Below are 20,210 nucleotides of genomic sequence, written 5' to 3'. Positions count from 1 at the left end.
TGTACAGAATGAAAGATGTGGGAGTAAACTGTACTCCGATTGCTGAATGGCACTTAAGGGAAATATGCATTCAATGGGAAACACACAGCATAATATGCATTCAGTGGGAAACACACAGCATAATATGCATTCAATGGGAAACACACAGCATAATATGCATTCAGTGGGAAACACACAGCACAATATGCATCAATGGGAAACACACAGCATAATATGCATCAATGGGAAACACACAGCATAATATGCATTCAGTGGGAAACACACAGCACAATATGCATTCAATGGGAAACACAGCATAATATGCATCAATGGGAAACACACAGCATAATATGCATCAATGGGAAACACACAGCATAATATGCATCAATGGGAAACACAGCATAATATGCATTCAGTGGGAAACACACAGCATAATATGCATTCAGTGGGAAACACACAGCATAATATGCATTCAGTGGGAAACACAGCATAATATGCATCAATGGGAAACACAGCATAATATGCATTCAGTGGGAAACACACAGCACAATATGCATTCAATGGGAAACACAGCATAATATGCATTCAGTGGGAAACACACAGCACAATATGCATTCAATGGGAAACACACAGCATAATATGCATCAATGGGAAACACACAGCATAATATGCATTCAGTGGGAAACACACAGCATAATATGCATTCAGTGGGAAACACCCAGCATAATATGCATTCAGTGGGAAACACCCAGCATAATATGCATTCAATGGGAAACACACAGCATAATATGCATTCAATGGGAAACACACAGCACAATATGCATTCAATGGGAAACACACAGCATAATATGCATTCAATGGGAAACACAGCATAATATGCATTCAATGGGAAACACACAGCACAATATGCATTCAATGGGAAACACAGCATAATATGCATTCAATGGGAAACACACAGCACAATATGCATTCAATGGGAAACACACAGCATAATATGCATTCAGTGGGAAACACACAGCATAATATGCATTCAGTGGGAAACACCCAGCATAATATGCATTCAGTGGGAAACACACAGCATAATATGCATTCAATGGGAAACACACAGCACAATATGCATTCAATGGGAAACACCCAGCATAATATGCATTCAATGGGAAACACACAGCACAATATGCATTCAATGGGAAACACACAGCATAATATGCATTCAGTGGGAAACACACAGCATAATATGCATTCAGTGGGAAACACACAGCATAATATGCATTCAGTGGGAAACACACAGCATAATATGCATTCAGTGGGAAACACACAGCATAATATGCATTCAATGGGAAACACACAGCACAATATGCATTCAATGGGAAACACACAGCACAATATGCATTCAGTGGGAAACACAGCATAATATGCATTCAGTGGGAAACACAGCATAATATGCATTCAGTGGGAAACACACAGCATAATATGCATTCAGTGGGAAACACACAGCACAATATGAATTAAATGGGAAACACACAGCATAATATGCATTCAATGGGAAACACACAGCATAATATGCATCAATGGGAAACACACAGCATAATATGCATCAATGGGAAACACACAGCACAATATGCATTCAATGGGAAACACCCAGCATAATATGCATTCAGTGGGAAACACACAGCACAATATGAATTAAATGGGAAACACACAGCATAATATGCATTCAATGGGAAACACACAGCATAATATGCATCAATGGGAAACACACAGCATAATATGCATCAATGGGAAACACACAGCACAATATGCATTCAATGGGAAACACACAGCATAATATGCATTCAGTGGGAAACACACAGCACAATATGCATTCAGTGGGAAACACACAGCATAATATGCATCAATGGGAAACACACAGCATAATATGCATTCAGTGGGAAACACACAGCACAATATGCATTCAGTGGGAAACACACAGCATAATATGCATTCAATGGGAAACACACAGCATAATATGCATCAATGGGAAACACACAGCATAATATGCATTCAATGGGAAACACACAGCACAATATGCATTCAGTGGGAAACACACAGCATAATATGCATTCAATGGGAAACACACAGCATAATATGCATCAATGGGAAACCCACAGCATAATATGAATTAAATGGGAAACACACAGCATAATATGCATTCAATGGGAAACACACAGCATAATATGCATTCAGTGGGAAACACACAGCATAATATGCATTCAGTGGGAAACACACAGCATAATATGCATTCAGTGGGAAACACACAGCACAATATGCATCAATGGGAAACACACAGCACAATATGCATCAATGGGAAACACACAGCATAATATGCATCAATGGGAAACACACAGTATAATATGCATTCAGTGGGAAACACACAGCATAATATGCATTCAGTGGGAAACACACAGCATAATATGCATCAGTGGGAAACACACAGCATAATATGCATCAATGGGAAACACACAGCATAATATGCATTCAGTGGGAAACACACAGCACAATATGCATTCAGTGGGAAACACAGCATAATATGCATTCAGTGGGAAACCCACAGCATAATATGCATTCAGTGGGAAACACACAGCATAATATGCATTCAGTGGGAAACCCACAGCATAATATGCATTCAGTGGGAAACACACAGCATAATATGCATTCAGTGGGAAACACACAGCATAATATGCATTCAATCATGTCAGAACAATTTGTTGAAACACTTGAATATAATCAGTACACATGCATTGTGTGTTAGAGCATGTGTGTCATTGTCACTGAACTGGACAACTGAGTTACAAAAAGTTGCTTACGTTGATATAAAGGTGTAATTAAGAGCTACTGTGTGTTACAGTTTGGGGATTTTTGTATTGAAATTGTTTTGGACGTATGCCAATGCAGTACTTTTTTAACACACAGTTTGAATGGTGTGTGCAAACTAATAATTGAATCAAAGTAAAAGTTTTGCTAACTGCATTCGTTTAACGTTTGCTTTAGTGCGGTAAATGCATTCAGACATTTTTTGGGGTGAGTATTACACTCTGGGTATTTTTGTTTAAATGTTTGCATTGGTTTTGACTGCATGTGCATGTGATCTATTAGTTCATTTAATGCGTACCTAAAATACGTGCATTAAGCACACATTATATACAACATACCATCAGATTTGCTAAACCGTGCAAGCAGTCGTTGTGGCCCATGTACATCTCAATGCTGACATGCATAATGTGCAGTGTCACTCTATGGCAGGGGCTCTCAACTCCAGCCCTGAAAACCAGGTTTTCAGGATATCCCTGCTACAGCACAGGTGGCTCTGATTGAGCTCTGATTGAGCCACCTGTGCTGAAGCTGGGATATCCTGAAAACCTGGTCTTGAGAACTGGAGTTGAGCACCCCTGCTCTATGGGACTAGTACTCCATAGGGGGAGATGCGGGGTGTCTCACCACGATTCCACGTTCACTGCCATTCAAGTCAGTGGCAGTTAACGTGGCATCGCAGAGCAATACCCTGCAATGGTGCTTACTGAATCACAGCGGTAGTGGGTTATTCATTAAACTGGCATAGTGCCAATCAAGGCACAAAATCTCCCATTGAAATCAGTGACGGTTTCCATACATGAGTGCCCTGATAGGTACTCTGCAGGTTTCCATACATGAGTGCCCTGATAGGTACTCTGCAGGTTTCCATACATGAGTGCCCTGATAGGTACTCTGCAGGTTTCCATACATGAGTGCCCTGATAGCTACTCTGCAGGTTTCCATACATGAGTGCCCTGATAGGTACTCTGCAGGTTTCCATACATGAGTGCCCTGATAGGTACTCTGCAGGTTTCCATACATGAGTGCCCTGATAGCTACTCTGCAGGTTTCCATACATGAGTGCCCTGATAGGTACTCTGCAGGTTTCCATACATGAGTGCCCTGATAGGTACTCTGCAGGTTTCCATACATGAGTGCCCTGATAGGTACTCTGCAGGTTTCCATACATGAGTGCCCTGATAGCTACTCTGCAGGTTTCCATACATGAGGCCCTGATAGGTACTCTGCAGATTTCCATACATGAGTGCCCTGATAGGTACTCTGCAGGTTTCCATACATGAGTGCCCTGATAGCTACTCTGCAGGTTTCCATACATGAGGCCCTGATAGGTACTCTGCAGATTTCCATACATGAGTGCCCTGATAGGTACTCTGCAGGTTTCCATACATGAGTGCCCTGATAGCTACTCTGCAGTTTAATAACCTGCCTAACGTTGAGCCCTTTTTTGTTATGCTGTCTCATCAAATGAAAGAGAAATAACTACTCGGGCTGTGAATAACTATTTAATGGGGGGTGTTTATTATTAAAAGAAGATTGAAAATAACAGAGTTCTTTTGGAGAACACTGCCTTATTTGTCCTGCCCTAAAGTCCATAGTGTGAGTAAAGACACTGACTGGCACTGAGTTTGACACAGGGGGGCCTGGTTCAATTCCCGGTCTCGGCTCCTTGTGGCCTTGGGTAAGTCACTTTATCTCCCTGTGCCTCAGGCACCAAAAACATAGATTGTAAGCTCCACGGGGCAGGGCCCTGTGCCTGCAAAATGTCTCTGTAAAGCGCTACGTAAAACTAGCAGCACTATACAAGAACATGTTGTTGTTGTTGTTGTTGTTATTGGTGTCCAAGTAACACCCTCCATTGATAGAAAGGCTTTTCAATGCATTGCAGGTGTGTCTATGGCCCAGATCCACAAAAGAGTGCTAACCTTTAGCCCGCTTTTACTCCCATTCAAATGAATGAATGCTTAGCACCCTTTTATGGATCAGGCCTTGTTAGAGAAGGCTTTCAAATATATTATCGGTCACAGGCCATGAAGCGCCATATTTACTAAGAGGTCTTGAAACGTGTCTTTATGGATTAGCACTGCTTAGTTTATATACGGCCAAATATGCTTATTGCTGACATGCAGCATACAGTATCATATCTTGAAGTATTTGTGTTTGTGGCTTCCCACTCAAGCACATCCTTAGCTGGTTTCTTTCCTATCAATTTATAGACATTACACTCCTCCACACTGCCCACGACTACTGTATAACTTTCCAAAAGACTTGTTGTGTTGCAATTTACTGTATGTTCTGCATGGGTTTACTTTCCTTCCCACTCAGTAACCATGCTATATTTGGCTGCACCATATGAGTGGGTATTGATTTAAAAATTAACAAGAAATATCACGGTTGGGGACTTTTACCCAACTGGGAAATGAATGCAGCACCAAGCCCAAAGCTGCAAGACCTAAAGAACAAAAAACAGTGCAACTCGATATTTTTACAAAATAGAAAACTTCTGAATAATACAAAGATGTGATCAGGATGAGAAGCAGAACAAATAACTGAGCTACAGCAGCAATCCAGGTTTAATTGTATTTTTTTTATTACAGGATTGAAGCAGGGGGTCAACAGAGCTGAACCGTGTTGATTTCAGCTCCGGGGACCCCACTGGTTTCTGAGATACTTACTTACTGTACCTCCGTAGCGGTGCCGGTATCCCAGTGCAGTTTAAAGGTCCTGGTCATGCGGGCCGAATAGGAAGCCGCAACGGATGATGTCACGGCTTCCTATTGGCCCACATGACGCAGGAGATTTACACGCTGCCATTATGTTAGACATACAAGTTCCCTGCCTGCAGAAATACTGCCCCCCTGTAGGGGGGCTACGGAGGTAAATATCTCAGGAATCGGGGGGGCCCCGCAGCTAAAATTAACATAGTTCAGCTCCGGAGACCCCCTGCTTCTATCCTGTAATAATAATGAAAAAATGCAATGAAACCTGGATTGCTGCTTTTGAAAGGCAGGAGAATCTTCTAAATCCCGTTATATTGAAGTGGGGTTATAGCAGCACAACCTCAGCACTTTGGCAGCGTGACATTACATGCTTTCACAGTGACTACAAATGCTGCAGAGCATCATCATAAACAAGAAGTATTAGCTAGATATAAAAAAAAGGAAATAACACTTAAAATGCAACATTTATTTTTGCAGATTTTAATTTGTGAGGACTGGGACATGTTTTGCGTTTGTGCAGACAGCCGAGTGTCTCCCAGGTAAATTACATAATGGAAACTACACTCCTGGATTATGTTAACACACAGGTTTAACATGGCTGCAACACTTTGAAAGGGAAAATTACCAGTCGTTTATAAAAATGTGCTCGCTATTTGCCACAGGATCAAAATATGTTGTTCCTTGTTCAAGGCTTTTTGTGAGCTGCAGGATTTTAGTTACAACTAAACAACTGCAATAGGTTAAAACTCATGCAATGCTGCCCCACACCCATATGATGCCAATACCTATAAAGCTCTTACAGTAAATGGCTAAAAATAAAAATGCATTTCTAGAGGGGAGTGGTTAATGTAATAAGAAAAGCAGTTTAAGCGAGATGCTGATTAGGAGATTGAGAGTAATCACCTTTTTTGCTTCTTTGAAAGAATAGGACTTTGATTTCTGGGTCCGACATCCCCACTCGACCCAACCTTGTATCATCTATAAAAACCATTTGTCGATTCAAAGGCTGTGAGGCTATACACCTCAAAATGCCATACACCAAGGGCAAAGCGGGGCGGTGCTCCTCCAGTTAACACGGCTTGGAATAAAAGTGGAACCCAATTTATATGGAGAAAGTAGACTTGGGACCCATTTTTACGTGAACCCAGATATGGACAGGATTTAGGGTACCAGAGATCAAGGTTGGTTGATGTAGTTCAATGTGCTTGCTGGCTTAATTAGAAATTGCAGAATAATGAAACAATTGTAGGCGCACTTTACTCTTATACTCTATTTAGCTATAAGAGATAAAGGCCGATTAGCGCAGAATCTTTCAAAATCCACTTGTGTTTTTATACTGTGTGTTTCAGAACTATACCACTTATGCCTGAAAAAGATCTGATCCGTTTCTGTATTAGATGGAAACCTCACACACTATTTTCACTCTTCTTATTACACCTCCAACCCAACATCATCTTTGTCAAGTGGCACGGCCAGCAGAGTAGCCTATACCATGATTCTGCATTGGTAAAAGGGAAATTATGGGGACTGGCATCTTATCTGAGCCAGAATAATTCACAAGCAATTGATTTATTTCAGCCGACATGCAGTGTCGGTTCTCTACAAACTGGCTGCATATTTTATTTTAATTATTTAGTTATACTGCACATACAAATAAGTGCACTGGACATGGGATAAAGGGACTGAATGTAAAGAATATTCCTTTAAGAAAAAGCTGCGGTGAAAGCTATATGGCAACCTACATCCCATTCCTGGCAAGCAGGAAACTAGACCTTACTAGCAGGTCTGGCTTCAAAAGCTGATCACATGATAACCAGACGGCAATCATAATTTAACCTGCTGACATCTGCTAAACCACAGGAGTTACCTTTTTATCAATCACATGAAATGACCAAACGGATGACTTTCCGAGCTGCAGAAGCTCACTCGCATGAAACCAATACCTATCCGTGTCTGGGTGCTCCTCACACATTCAGCGCAGTACGAGGTGTGGGGCAGAAACCAATACCTATCCGAGTCTGGGTGCTCCTCACACACATTTAGCGCAGTACGAGGTGTGGGGCAGAAACCAATACCTATCCGAGTCTGGGTGCTCCTCGCACACATTCAGCGCAGTACGAGGTGTGGGGCAGAAACCAATACCTATCCGTGTCTGGGTGCTCCTCACACACATTCAGCGCAGTACGAGGTGTGGGGCAGAAACCAATACCTATCCGAGTCTGGGTGCTCCTCACACACATTCAGCGCAGTACGAGGTGTGGGGCAGAAACCAATACCTATCCGCGTCTGGGTGCTCCTCACACACATTCAGCGCAGTACGAGGTGTGGGGCAGAAACCAATACCTATCCGCGTCTGGGTGCTCCTCACACACATTCAGCGCAGTACGAGGTGCATGAAAGACATGATGCAGCTCACAGGATATTATTATCAGGTGGGCAGTTACAAATAAATACAAATGGTAGCTGTAATTGTAATATCCAAAGAGCTGTGCAAAAATAATTCTGAACTTTTCTCTGAAACTGATCACTGCTGAGGGCTCGGCCGGCACAGGGAGCCCTTTAGCACCATAACAGTAAAACAATGAAGCACCGAGGGAAACAGACCAGAAATGGTTGAAAGTTTTTTTTTTTTTAATTATTATTATTCTAACACCAACTGCAGTTCACACACAGAAATGAATAATTACCAATGTTCATTCATATAGGATGTTACATGCGGTACTGTGGCATAATCAGGGGCTGGTTTAATCACTAGGCAAACTAGGCTGTCGCTTAGAGCAGCAACATTTGGGGTGCGTGGGGCCAACAAAAATTGGGGGGAAGCAAGGCTGAAGGTTCACCTAGGGCGCCTAATATCCTTGCACCGGCCTACACACTTCCACACTTGGACATATACACACACACACACACACACACACACACACACACTGTTCAGGGAACAAGGGACCCTTTTCCTTCATCATATCATATATATTTGTTGCTCAATCCCGATGAAAATGTGCACAATTCTAGCTCTGTTATGTAGATTAACACTATAATAGAAACACAATATTGACAATTAACTGATGCTAACTAAATTTATGTCACTGTATTCGGTCAACAAGTACCAGATACACTGCGGGAAGTTCATATTCATTAAACGAGAAATAGGTAGCCTTAGATGCAACCAAAGCATCTGACAGGGTGGATGGGAATTTCCTCTTTCAAATCCTGAAGTTACTTGCAATATAAAATAGATTCTTAGCTGCAATTAAAAGCCTATATAGCAATCCAATGTGCAAAATAATCAGATCATTATCATGCAAATGAGCACACAGTGTCAGCTTTTGCTTCAAATCCATTTTCACATGGATCCCTATAAACGTATGCCTGCCGTATTACACTGCTTTTCAGCACAGCGTGGGTTAAAGAAGTGCAGAGCCAGTACACCTACTCACAGACGGCTATTTCAGCCTTTTGTGTCTCATCAGTGTGAGGATGGTTATACTGGCTTTGCAGTGTGCAGCCGGGATAGGTTTCAACCGCACATTAAAGAAGTTATGGAGGGTAAAAAAGTGACAAAAAACCCTCCACCGTATATTTTAAGCGGAAATTTTGGTGGACTCGTACTACTTTTATCGGCTCCGTACAGTGTGATGTCATTGTGTGTTGATCAGGACCTTACATGGCTCCTCTGCCTCTCCTATGTATGGGTCCTAAGCATGCAGGAAACATCCCTCTCCCATCAGACCAAAGAAACTAAAACAGGCAAATGTTTGGTAAATAATAAAAATCATGTATAAAGCAAAGACCATTACATTGTTAACTTGTTTACAAAATGTTACTTTCGTTACGAGTGGGACCTCTCTTTTGTAGGGCATTGGGCAGTACCGTCAGAAGCTGAATTGGCAGCACCAGCACTTAATCGTTAACTTGCTCCGCTCTTTGTTTAATACATAATCCAGTCACGTGTCACTGCAAACGTTACTTTGGCAAAGGTTTTGTTGCTTTGATGGAAGGTTGAATGATTCATTGAGTTATGCCAGACCTTCACTGATCTGCCTGCTTCTACTGTTCTCCTGTCACACTGCGGTGCACCATGCACTATGATGAAGGTCTGGAGAGAAAACAATCTTGTTTCCTGTTTAGAAAAAGCAGAAACACACGTGACTTACAGCAACACTGTGGCTACACTGAGAGGTGATTTGGATGAGGGAATCTGTTCTTTAAAGTGCAGTACCCCCTATTTTTACACGGATGGGTAGCAGGGGGTCCCCGGAGCTGAAACACGCTACATTCAGCTCCGACAACACCAAGGTTCTGGAGATACATACTCGTGAAGGTAGCGCCAGTACGTCCTCTCCTGGTGGAAACAAAATGGCGGTTGATATAATCGTGAGACGCGGGTGAATAGGAAGCCACAATGTAATTCATTGCTGCTTCCTACAGGTCCGCGTGACGCAGGTTTGTTTTTTTTTCTTACACGGAAGTATCGGCGCTACTTTTCCTGAGAAGTATCTCAGGAAGAAGGGGGTCCTTTCCTCAGCTCTGGGGACCCCCTGCTTCCCGGGCATGTAAAAACAAAATACCACTAGATATGTAATGTAAAGAAGGTGCTAAAATAACCAGTGCTGCCTAGTTTAATGTTTTCTGGCGGCCTGTAATGTCAAAGCAGGTGTAGCGAGGAAAGGCGTTAGTAAAACAATCGCATTGTTCTAAATGCCAGGAGAACATGTATACTGTAATGAAGAACAAAAAGAATCAGAGATAGGGAGTGATCAACTAGAATCCTTAATAATAGTGAGATTAATCAGTGAAAATCATAGTAGGTGGGTGCAACTGTGAACTGAAAGTGAATCAGTTAAGTGTATATATACACTGTAAGGCCTCGGGCATGGTCAGCGCTGAGGCGCGCTGGTGCTTACCAATGAGCCCCTACAGCCGCAATGAGAGTGGCTTTAGTAGGGGCTCGCCTACACTTCCGCAAGCGCGCGGAAGGTAGGTCTTTAGGAAATGTTCAAATCAAGCGCTTGCCGGAGCGCGGGGCCTGTCACGTGAGCAGTTCGCCCAATGAGGGTGAACCAGCTCCGTGACGTCACTGGCCGGGCCGCCCGCCGACAAGCCACCGGACGGCGCGCTGTCTAAGGCCAGGGAAAGCACCCGCTTTCCCTGAGCCTCAGCAGGCCTCCGCCTGCCCGCCAGAACCTTGGCCGAGGCCTTAGGTAGTATATATATGTAGCCCTCTTACCCCCACCCTAAGTGAGATTGGGGTGTGTAGGTGTATCTGACTACTTCTAGTGTGGTGCTATACCTGTTGGCTCACAGGAGGGCTGAACTTCCGCCATGGGGAACCTGGGGCATTTATACTAGGGGTACTTACTTCCAACGATGCAGCGCCTCCACCTGCGATGGCTCCCACCATAGGGGGAGTGTTTCCTCGCAGGACAATCACAATAATCGATACTCACACAGATATATATATTAACTAGGGACTTTACTCAACATGCAAGAAACAGATCACAGCAATATCAACATCATAACCTGTGTCCCTCTCTAGAGGAGACACTTACTGCGTCGCGCAGGACGCTTCCCAACACTAGGTGATCCCACCCAGTGTCCCGAGAATCCCCACCCAATGTCCCGCACTCTAGGAGAGAACGTGGGTGACTGCGCAGTCACTAATTAATGTGTTAGGCCTGTTGGTGCACATATATATAGTGAATACCTTCCGAGCACTCCGATGCTCGGGTCCGCAACAATCTTCTAAAAGGGTCAGACGTGCGATGCATCCGTCTGATCCTATCCAGGTAATTCTCCAGGAACCCCAACGAGGGTCCCACCGCTTCACGTGAACACAACCGAATCACGGCAACATCAACCGCATCACGGGAACAGCAACCGCCGCTATCCCTGTCTCTTTCTCACTAACCCTAACGTGACAGGAACCCTAACCTAGGGCCTGTCCCTGATGAACCGCAACCTGGGGTGGCTTGGGGAAATCTCCTAGGGCCTGCGGAGTAATAACCTGCCCCACTCCCCTAACTCATCCCAGTCCTGACACTCACTGAACCCTAACACTAACACTAACACTACGCACTGCAAACTTCATAACGCGTACAGCCACTTGCTGCACACTATCACTATGCCTTCTTGTCAGGCCTCACAGCCCTGCCAGCCGTGATCCTGACAAGACAGCACACCACACGCACTAAGGGCAGCGTCCCTATCTGGGCCGTCCCTCAACACTTACCCACTAACCTGGTGGGGAGTTGGGGCCTTACTTGGGATGTGGGGACCTTACTCGATGCAGGAGCTGCACATGCTCTCTGCACCCTTCTTTCCCTCACAGCTCCCCAGCTCCAACTGCCGTTCTCAGCGCGCGAAATGTATCTTATTGCTCCCTCTGGAGATCCTTGGCCCTTATTGGCCACACGGAGGCACCTGATGTGCTTGCCCCTAAGCCTCATGGGAGTTGTAGTCCCGTGGAGGCTGCAAATACATTGGGGCCGCGTGCGCGCCTTCCCTGCGCCTGCGCGAACTACCAATGGCCGTCGCAACCTCTCCTGAACAGTCCCTGCCCTCGCGCGACTCTCTAGGCTCTGTCCTGCGCATGCGCGACCTCTCTGGAGCTCTCCTGCCTCCTGGCTATTCCTGCGCATGCGCGAGCTGTTGCGCAATGGCGGCGCCCTGTACCCTGAGCCGCCGGGGCCTCGGCAACGCGATCGCGGCCCTAACAACGGGCCGCTCGCGTCCCCGGCAACCGGCCGCATCAGGGAACAGCGCGCGACTCCCCGCTCCGGCCCCCACCCTTGGAAGTAGCCGACGGGCCCGGCGCTGGCTCCGACGGCACCCGCGACCGCACTGCTCCAAGGGAGGGGGGTCTCAAGGAGCTGCGGGAGCTCCAGGCTACACTCTCCCCCTGGTGGAAAATACAACGTCCCCGCTTGAGGAACGACATCATTCAACATAATAGTTATACAATCAAAATGCACAGCATAGAAAATACAACTCATCACATGGCAATTATATGACTGGGTACAATGAAATTCACACATAATACCCGAGGCTAGCTGAGACCATTTGTGGGGAGCCCCTAATTGAACATGTGGGGGTACCTCACTTTTGCGTCCGTGAGCCTCCCCTAGAAAAATTTCTTGGAGAGCACACTCTAAAGCGACAGTTACTGGCTCTTCGCTACTTCCTCCCCCTGGTGGAAGGAGTAGCACAGTGTCTCTGAATTGTGCCTTTACCCGGTCATCCGCGGCAGGGATGCGGCAGACCAGGAGGCCAGGACCTTTTCCGCGGTCCACGACTTGGCGAATGGTACACTCCTTTTTGGGCTTAAAGGAGGCAGCTTTCCCTGAATCTCTCTCCTCACAGTCTTTGTCCCTATATTTTTGTGAGGCTTCCACTGAGAAGCGAGCACTGGACAATGTCTCGGTTTCACCTGGCAGGGGGGAAAGAGTAGACACCTTACCCCTGTGGTGATTCACGGGGGCCAACAGGTCCTCGGGGACGCTGTCAGTTCCCGCCTCGGCTGTCTTGGGACCTGCCCCCGGCACTTCTGGGGCAGTCCACTTACGCGCTGAAAACTCGGGAGCGTTGGATCCCAGTCCTGGGACCACTTGTGTCGGAGCGCACGGGCACATACTCCGTTCAGAAGCCGCAACTCTGGCCTTCTTCACGGCCAGCTCCATCGGAGATTGTGGGGAGTTAGGGAGTTCCTTACCACTCCACTGGCTTGGGATGGATTCTCCCAAGGAGGACACCTCCGCCAGGACGCGATGTAGAGGGGAGCCCTTCACCCAGGGGACCAGACTTAAGGAACCATCGTGCTCCGCGGTCACCTGGAGGCTCACCCCCGACACCCCTGGGGCAGTCGACTCACCCTCATCGTCGTTTGGTACTGGTCCCCATTCTAGGACCGATGGTACCTCGGTAGTAGGTCGGACTGACCATTGTAGGGCGCACGGGCCCACAGCAGGGTCCGCAACATCGGGGTACACCTCCTCCAGGGCACACAGGCCCACAGCAGGCTCTGTATCCGCCGAAATAATTGGTTCGATAACTTCACTAGAGTGGTCCGCCGGCAGGCGCATCACCACGAGAGGTTGGTCGCTGGAATCACTAAAAGAAAATGGGGGTATAGACACCTTACCCTGTGATTCCGGCATCGGTTGGTCTGGGCTCTGTGGTTCTTGCTCTACCACTAAGCCGTCCCCTTTGAGAGGGTCTGGAACCGGTTCTGCAACATGGTTGTGAACACACGGGGCCACTGGAATTAGGACAGACTGATTAGCAATGTCACTCACTTGTGCAGAGGGGTCAGGCTTCCCCGCTTCTTCTTTAACTGCCTCCGTAGCCTGGGGTGTAATAGGCTTCAAGAACCGCACACCGCAGCATTCACATTCGGCCTCCCACGCCAGTGCACCTCTAGAGCAGTCACAGGTGGGACTAAAACATTGTATACCCGGTTCTCCGCATACCTCAGTCGTCTTGAAGTCTAGCGGTAACTGGGACAATTCGGCTCCCTCGTCATAGGCTTCTTGCAGGCAGGGGCACATTAACATAAGGCCATCTACTCCTGGCGCTCGCCAGGCCACATACACATTGGGGTGTATGTCCTGACAGTCTCTCTCATCCTCATCCTCAGAGAAGAAAGAGTCTATTACGGCATCACTGTATGGTTGAAAAACACAGTACTTGCTCCCCCTGGTGGAATCTGAAGGAGGGGCACTTTCTACAAGGGAGTGGTTCTGGCTCTGTGCTGAGTCACTCACAGTGCAGGGGCGGGGTTCAGGGTTTCGCGCCCAACCCGGACAATACTCTGCAACAATTTCTTGCACAGTCCTGGTGCTCTCCCGACTTGGCGGGAGCCGCCATCTTAGGTGTGACTCACTGCTAGAGAGAGACTCCATTTTAATCACAGTCTCTGCAATTACACTAGGGCTCTCTGTATAGATAGGGGGGTAGCCTTCTGGTTTTCCCGCCAATCCCGGACAGTTTTCCTCAACACAATCTAGTGCAGGCTTGCAGTCAGCAGCACGTGCGTTCTCCTGTGCTGGCGGGAGATGCCATTTTACTAGGTCTGCGTAAACTAGGGGGTATCCCTCAGACGGGCCCCCGGGCATACACAGGGTGGACGGTGCCTCTGCCAGGCATATATCCGCAGTGGGGGTTGCTACAAAAAGTATTGTTTTCCATGGGGCTGTGGAAGCGCGTTCTTCATCTAAAACACATGCGTGCGGCCACCCTGGAATTTTACGCATAGAGTACTGAACCTCAACCGCGGGCATAGTTGCGGGAAGGCCTCCTACTGCCACTACCCGGCCAGGCTCCATATACTGCCTCAAAGCCCAGGCAAGGACCTCTTGTCCGGACTTCACAAACATGGCGACAAAAAATTGAGACTTGGACAATTTGGGAAAAAAATGGAACAGGGCACCCCAGGACTGAACTCTCAGCAGCGCCTCCAAATGTAGCCCTCTTACCCCCACCCTAAGTGAGATTGGGGTGTGTAGGTGTATCTGACTACTTCTAGTGTGGTGCTATACCTGTTGGCTCACAGGAGGGCTGAACTTCCGCCATGGGGAACCTGGGGCATTTATACTAGGGGTACTTACTTCCAACGATGCAGCGCCTCCACCTGCGATGGCTCCCACCATAGGGGGAGTGTTTCCTCGCAGGACAATCACAATAATCGATACTCACACAGATATATATATTAACTAGGGACTTTACTCAACATGCAAGAAACAGATCACAGCAATATCAACATCATAACCTGTGTCCCTCTCTAGAGGAGACACTTACTGCGTCGCGCAGGACGCTTCCCAACACTAGGTGATCCCACCCAGTGTCCCGAGAATCCCCACCCAATGTCCCGCACTCTAGGAGAGAACGTGGGTGACTGCGCAGTCACTAATTAATGTGTTAGGCCTGTTGGTGCACATATATATAGTGAATACCTTCCGAGCACTCCGATGCTCGGGTCCGCAACAATCTTCTAAAAGGGTCAGACGTGCGATGCATCCGTCTGATCCTATCCAGGTAATTCTCCAGGAACCCCAACGAGGGTCCCACCGCTTCACGTGAACACAACCGAATCACGGCAACATCAACCGCATCACGGGAACAGCAACCGCCGCTATCCCTGTCTCTTTCTCACTAACCCTAACGTGACAGGAACCCTAACCTAGGGCCTGTCCCTGATGAACCGCAACCTGGGGTGGCTTGGGGAAATCTCCTAGGGCCTGCGGAGTAATAACCTGCCCCACTCCCCTAACTCATCCCAGTCCTGACACTCACTGAACCCTAACACTAACACTAACACTAACACTACGCACTGCAAACTTCATAACGCGTACAGCCACTTGCTGCACACTATCACTATGCCTTCTTGTCAGGCCTCACAGCCCTGCCAGCCGTGATCCTGACAAGACAGCACACCACACGCACTAAGGGCAGCGTCCCTATCTGGGCCGTCCCTCAACACTTACCCACTAACCTGGTGGGGAGTTGGGGCCTTACTTGGGATGTGGGGACCTTACTCGATGCAGGAGCTGCACATGCTCTCTGCACCCTTCTTTCCCTCACAGCTCCCCAGCTCCAACTGCCGTTCTCAGCGCGCGAAATGTATCTTATTGCTCCCTCTGGAGATCCTTGGCCCTTATTGGCCACACGGAGGCACCTGATGTGCTTGCCCCTAAGCCTCATGGGAGTTGTAGTCCTGTGGAGGCTGCAAATACATTGGGGCCGCGTGCGCGCCTTCCCTGCGCCTGCGCGAACTACCAATGGCCGTCGCAACCTCTCCTGAACAGTCCCTGCCCTCGCGCGACTCTCTAGGCTCTGTCCTGCGCATGCGCGACCTCTCTGGAGCTCTCCTGCCTCCTGGCTATTCCTGCGCATGCGCGAGCTGTTGCGCAATGGCGGCGCCCTGTACCCTGAGCCGCCGGGGCCTCGGCAACGCGATCGCGGCCCTAACAACGGGCCGCTCGCGTCCCCGGCAACCGGCCGCATCAGGGAACAGCGCGCGACTCCCCGCTCCGGCCCCCACCCTTGGAAGTAGCTGACGGGCCCGGCGCTGGCTCCGACGGCACCCGCGACCGCACTGCTCCAAGGGAGGGGGGTCTCAAGGAGCTGCGGGAGCTCCAGGCTACATATATCTACTACCCTTTACCCCTTTGGCTTTACAACAGGGTTGATATGGTCTAATCCTATTTATCAACTACACCTACTGCTATTTAAGTTAGCATTGACTAAATGTTATATTTAGTTCAGTTCATTTTACAACCAATACGAGGTGTATTACTGTTTAATTTTGCTCTGGCTCCTTGATGGTATTCTCATCTTCACTGAATTACGCGTTTATCTCCTATCTCAGCAAACATTATTATTATTATTTCATCTGAGTGAAATTAGGAGTTCATGCGTATATCGTTTTGCTAATGATATTTTTTATTTTACTGTTCTACACACAATCGGTAATATATGTTTTTAAGTAAAATGATTAAAAGCTAAATTGTAAAAAGTGGTGTGCATTTAAGTGAATTTCTTTCAGAGTACGCGGCCTAGTGTGCTCACCACTTTACTGAACATTTATAATGGACTTTTTTTTTTATTGCAAAACTGGGCGAGAAACGTAAAACCTCAAGTTTGTGTGAAAGCGGCTGGTGACGTCGCCTCGCTGAGTTTCCCAGAGGTATTTTAGTTTCTCTTAACTAGCACAAGCCATTGTTTGAAATTGGCAGCATAATGTCAGCCAGGAACCTGTGGTTAAGCACGTTTGTCATGATATGAATAAATCTCTAAGCTTTGCCTGTTTAATCATATGTGCTGTATATTAAAATCTCCCTGCTATAATTCTGATACTGGAACACTCCCCCCTTATTAGTGATTTTTTTTTGATTTTTTTTTAATCTCAATGCCATTTTTAATGAGTTTTAATATACTGAGCATCCCTTGATTTCTATTAATATCACCCCTCCCAAGCAGTGCAACACTTTCCTGTTTGTGATCACTTGTTGCCAATATTCCCAGCAGTTTCCGCTGCAAACTGTAACAATAGATAATGTTACCTTAGTAATATAAGGATACATTGTAGCTGCTGAGTTACACTGACTGAAGGATTGATTTACACTGAAAGGCAGACATTTAGTTATACACACAAACAGGATTTTTAGGTAAGAATGTAGAATTGTGCATTGTCACATGCTTTACATATACAAATAAGATAAAAGGGTAATGTAGTATTGCTGCTTTAAGTAAGGAAAAAAATATTTGGAAAGCAATTGAAGTTTATTTATTAATCAATCTGCAGCTATATTGTACCAGCCTTGTATCAGGGAGATTAAAACGGCCCACAATATGATTAACCTAATGTGGATCTAAGAATAGTATACAGCCCTTCACATAGTGCTATAGTCACATAGTCACTTCACATAGTGCTAGGCATAAGTACTGTAAGTGCAATAGTCTTTAGTGCGGTTGTAGATTTATAAAAGCAACTCATTTTTTGTCTTGCAATAGTGGACAGTTGATTTAGATGTTATAAAATACAAAACTAAGATACAGCGTCGGCTTTACTAAACGTATTATTGTTAACTGTACTGAGGCGGCTGGACCGTCCCATCACAAGGTGCGCTTAGGTGTGACTGCTTGCTTCCTGCTTATCTACAAATGATCGAGTAGGTGCGAGTACTGCTGATGTCTCGAACGGGCTTTTTATCTCTGCAAAGTGAGGTCAGGAACACAAATGCCACATTGTGCCATTTTCTGCATGATGACCTTTGCTGATCAAACCATGGCGTGTCATTTTGTGCAGGGCTGTGGGGACGCTCATACCTCACTCTGCCTTGAAAAGCTTTGGACCCATTAAGGTGCTTGATGGGAAGCAGCCTGCAGGAGAGATGAAGTCTAAGCAAACGGTACTCGCAGCTCTCAACTGTTGTCCTAGGAGCCACCAAGTCACCAGCACGGCTCATAATCGCTGCTCCCTCCTGCTCATAATCACTGCTCCCTCCTACTTATCACTTCTACACCCTGATCATCATCATCATCATCATCACTGCTCACTGCTGTTCCTAGCTAAACTGAATTAGAGGGAGTTGATAGTAACCCTGCTCAGGATTGTACATACTCTCGTTTGTCTGTCAGTTTGTGCCCCCTGTGATTGGCCGGCGGACGGCCACAACTCATTGGCCTGCGGGGTGGGCAGACGCCACGCTCCGCAGGGCGTGATAGTCACACCACCCTTAGCTCAACGCCGTCACCCCCAGTGAACCGGGAGCAAGCCCTCCCCCACCGGCTGCCACCGGCACCCCCAGTGAGCCTGAAGCCAGACCGCAGCGCACCGCCGCCTCCGCAGCGCTCCCCCAACTGCCTGTCAACGGGGCGGGGGGGCCCAGCTGTGAACGGGGGGAAACGGAGATCTGAACGGGGGGCGGTGCTCTGAACGGGGGGGCCGCATTACTGTGAAGCAGGGGAAACGCCAGACACGAGCGAGGGGGGACAGAGGGGAAGTGGGAGACAGAGGGGGGAATGGGGAGAGAGACAGAGATGGGGGAGCGGAGAAAGAGGGTGGGAATGGGGAGAGACGGGGAGCAGAGAGAGGGAGGAAACCAGAGACAGAGAGGGGAGCGGCCCCCCACTAAGCCGGCGGAATGGGAGAGGGGGCCACGCTGTGTACGGGGGGGGCCACGCTGAGTACGGGGGGCCACATTAATGTGAAGGGGGGAAGCGCCGGAGAAAAGAGAGTGTGGGGAAGAGGGGAATGGGGACAGAGACACAAAGGGGGGGAGCGGAGAAAGACAGGGGGAGCGGAGAAAGAGACGGGAGCGGAGAAAGAGACGGGGAGCTGGAAAATTACATCCCGGGCAACGCCGGGTAGAACAGCTAGTATACTATAAAGTTGGTCTCTGCACTTTGAACGATAAACATAACATTTTATTATTCAACCTGGCAATTCTGTGTGCTATGTCAATTTCATCGGAGTCTGGGGGAGTATCTATCAATTCTATCTATCAATCAATAAAAGTACAAGTCGGGCTCAGTGTTTTATATACACAAAATGGAATCTTACCTGAGCAATGTGGTTCAAGAAGATGGGAGTCCTTCACATCACAATTTTAGATCAAATGTTGTACTGTGTACTGATGTCTACATATACAATGTCTTTCGAGATGAAACGCGTAGGGAGTGTTTTGTGGACGTGATATTGTCCAGTTTTAATACATACTTGCTATTTCATTTACGGGACTCTTCACATTTGGTGATTTATACCTATCACAGCCATTATTTTGTTATCCCTGCGGGGGCTGCTACTATCTATCCGGTGAACCCTTTGATGTCATCGAGTTCTCGTGGGATTTTGATCGGAGACTCACTGCCGTGACGAGGGGCCTGGAGTGGGCAGTGCTCCTTACCTCCGGTACACGGAGTACTCTGTGGAAATTGTTGAATTCCTCCATATCGGACGATCTTACCGGAGTGGCTTGGTTCCTGCATTCTGGCTGGCGACTCATAACTGCTTGTATTCCCGTTATGTTTGTGAGTGTGTCTTTTTATACATTCAACTCCACATAAATTTTGTTAAACTTTACTACGCTATGAGTGCGCCTGTTTTGTGTTTGTATGTATTTATATACAGTATATATATATATATATATATATATATATATATATATA

General features: G+C 47.0%; 1 protein-coding gene across 7 annotated transcripts in view; it reads left to right on the top strand.

Moving 5' to 3' along the window:
* SH3BP2 (SH3 domain binding protein 2) overlaps nt 1-20,210 on the top strand; it is a 90,495-nt gene that overhangs the window by 34,324 nt on the left and 35,961 nt on the right. The window lies entirely within an intron of this gene.

Source organism: Ascaphus truei, chromosome 1 (genome assembly GCF_040206685.1).
Source record: "Ascaphus truei isolate aAscTru1 chromosome 1, aAscTru1.hap1, whole genome shotgun sequence".
NCBI classification, from domain to species: Eukaryota; Metazoa; Chordata; class Amphibia; order Anura; family Ascaphidae; genus Ascaphus; species Ascaphus truei.
The sequence above is the reverse complement of the archived record's forward strand: the minus strand, read 5'-3'. Positions and strand labels throughout refer to the sequence as shown.